This window comes from Echinops telfairi, unplaced genomic scaffold (genome assembly GCF_000313985.2).
Source record: "Echinops telfairi isolate 266 unplaced genomic scaffold, ASM31398v2 ScPeMD7_5;HRSCAF=22, whole genome shotgun sequence".
In the NCBI taxonomy this organism is placed as follows: domain Eukaryota; kingdom Metazoa; phylum Chordata; class Mammalia; order Afrosoricida; family Tenrecidae; genus Echinops; species Echinops telfairi.
In genome coordinates this window covers 28,374,033-28,376,306 of record NW_022103901.1, presented here as the reverse complement: position 1 = coordinate 28,376,306, position 2,274 = coordinate 28,374,033, and the positions used below count along the sequence as shown (strand labels likewise).

Sequence of the window (2,274 nt, the reverse complement as noted above, 5' to 3'; positions counted from 1 at the left end):
AGGGGGCATCAGGAGGCAGAATCAACTCCATAGCAATGATGTGTTATGGTTTGGGTGGGGTTTTTTTGGTAGGGGGGCTTGAGCACTTAATTACAAATTAGTCCCTTTCCCCTTTTGGCTTTTCGATCCACCTTGTTGTTGTTGTTGTTGTTATGTACCATCAAGCTGATTGCAACTCGCAGTGACCCTGTGTCCAACAGAATAGAACACTGCCCGGCCCGGCACCGTCCTCACAGCTGCTCCTGTGTTTGAGCCATTGTGGCAGCCAGTGTGTCCAGGGTCTCCCTCTTCATCACTGCCCCTCTACTTAACCCAGCATGATGTCCTTCTCCAGGGACTGGTCTCTTCTGACAACATGTCCAAAGAATGTCTGACGGAGTGCTGACATCCTTGCCTCTAAGGTGCATTCTGACCGTACTTCTCCCAAGACAGATTTGTGTATTCTTTTGCCAGTCCGTGGTACTTCCAATATTCTTCGCAAGCATCGTCATGGAAATACATCGATTTTCCTTTGGTCTTCCTTATTCCATGTTGAACTTTCACATGCATATGAGGCAACTCAAAATACCATGCCTGGATCAGGCACACCTTAGTCCTAAAAGTAACCTCCTTACTTTTCAACACTCTAAAGAGGTCTTGTGCAGCAGATTTGCCAAATGTAAAATAGATCATTGGGTCGCTTGATTGCCGCTTCGATGAACATTAATTGGGGATCCAAGCAAGACAAAATCCTTAACAACTTCAATCTTTTCTACATTTATCATGATGCTACCCGTTGATCCAGTTATGAGGAATTTGATTATCTTGATATTGAATTGTACTTTATACTGAAGTCTGCAATCTTTGATCTTCATCGGCAAGTGCTTCAAGTCTTCCTCACTTTCGGCAAGCCGGGTTATGGCATCCGCATCTTAAAGGCTGTGGTTAATAAGCCTTCCTCCAATCCTGATGCCATAGTCTTCCTCACATCATCTAGCTTCTCTGATTACTGCTCAGTTTATAAGGCCATCCATAGTTTGCTATGATCCACACACAGTTGTATGAACGTCTTTGATTAGTCATGAAACACACGTCGACATCAATCTGGGAGGCTCAGCTTTCAGTCAAGATCAGTCTAACGTCAGCAATGACATCGCCTGTTCCATGGCTTCTTCTGTATCCGGCCTGCACCTCTGGCAGCTCCCTGTTGATGCGCTGCTGCAACCATTGTTGGATGATCTTCAGCAAAATTTTACCTACGTGTGATATTCACGATCTTGTTCTATACATTGCACACTCTGTCGGGTCCCTTTTCTTTAGAATGGGTACAAATATGGATCTCTTCTAGTCAGTTGGCCAAGTAGCTGTCTTCCAAATTTCTTGGCATAGGCGAGTGAGCGCTTTCCATGCTCCATCAACTTGTTGAAACATTTCAGTTGGTGTTCATCAATTCCTGAACCCTTGTGTTTGGCTAATCTCTTAATGTGGCTCAGACTTCTTCCTTCAGCACCATTATTTCTTGCCGATATAGGAGATACATCTTGCTGACATCCTGACACTGTGGATGTCAACTAGTATTTTGGTATAGCGAATATGTGTCTTCCTTCCATCTTCTTTTGATGTTTCCTTTACTGTTCAATATGTTACCCATAGAATCTTGCGATATTGCAACTCAAGGCCTGGGTGTTTTCTTCATTTCTTTAGTTGAAGATGTGCTGAGTGTGTCCTTCCTTTTTTGGTTTTCTACCTCTAGATCTTTGCACTTTTCATTAAAATATGTTACTTTGTCTATTCGAACTGCCCTTTGAAATTTCTGTTCGGTTCTTCCATTTGCCTTCACGATTCTACCATTAAGTTCAAGTTTCAGAGCCTCTTCTGACACATACTTTGCTCTTTTCTTTCCTGATATTTCAATGACCTTTTGTTTCTCTGCGTATGGCGTTTCTGATGTCATTCCACTGCCCAGCAGGTCTTTTCTCATTAGTGTCCAATATGTTCTTGAGATGTTCTCAAAATTTAGGTGGGATGACTCCAGGTCATATTTTGGCTCTGTGGACTTGTTTTAATTTCCTTCTGCTTCAACCTGAGTAATTAACAGTCTGTTCTGCACGGTCTGCCTCTGGCTTTATGTCAGCTGCTGACACTGAGCTTCTCCATTGTCTTCCAACAGTTATAGTCAAGTTGACTTCTGTGAATTCCATCTGCAAAAGTCTGCATGTTGGGTTGCCATTTGTGTTGTTAAAAAAATTATTTGTAAAAAAAAAAATTTGTCATGAAGAAGTCATTGGTCTTGCG

The 2,274-nt window shown here is 42.5% G+C and overlaps 1 protein-coding gene across 1 annotated transcript in view; it reads right to left on the bottom strand.

Moving 5' to 3' along the window:
• Positions 1–2,274, bottom strand: part of MYH11 (myosin heavy chain 11) — a 127,579-nt gene that overhangs the window by 121,253 nt on the left and 4,052 nt on the right. The gene's annotated exons all lie outside the window — the stretch shown is intronic.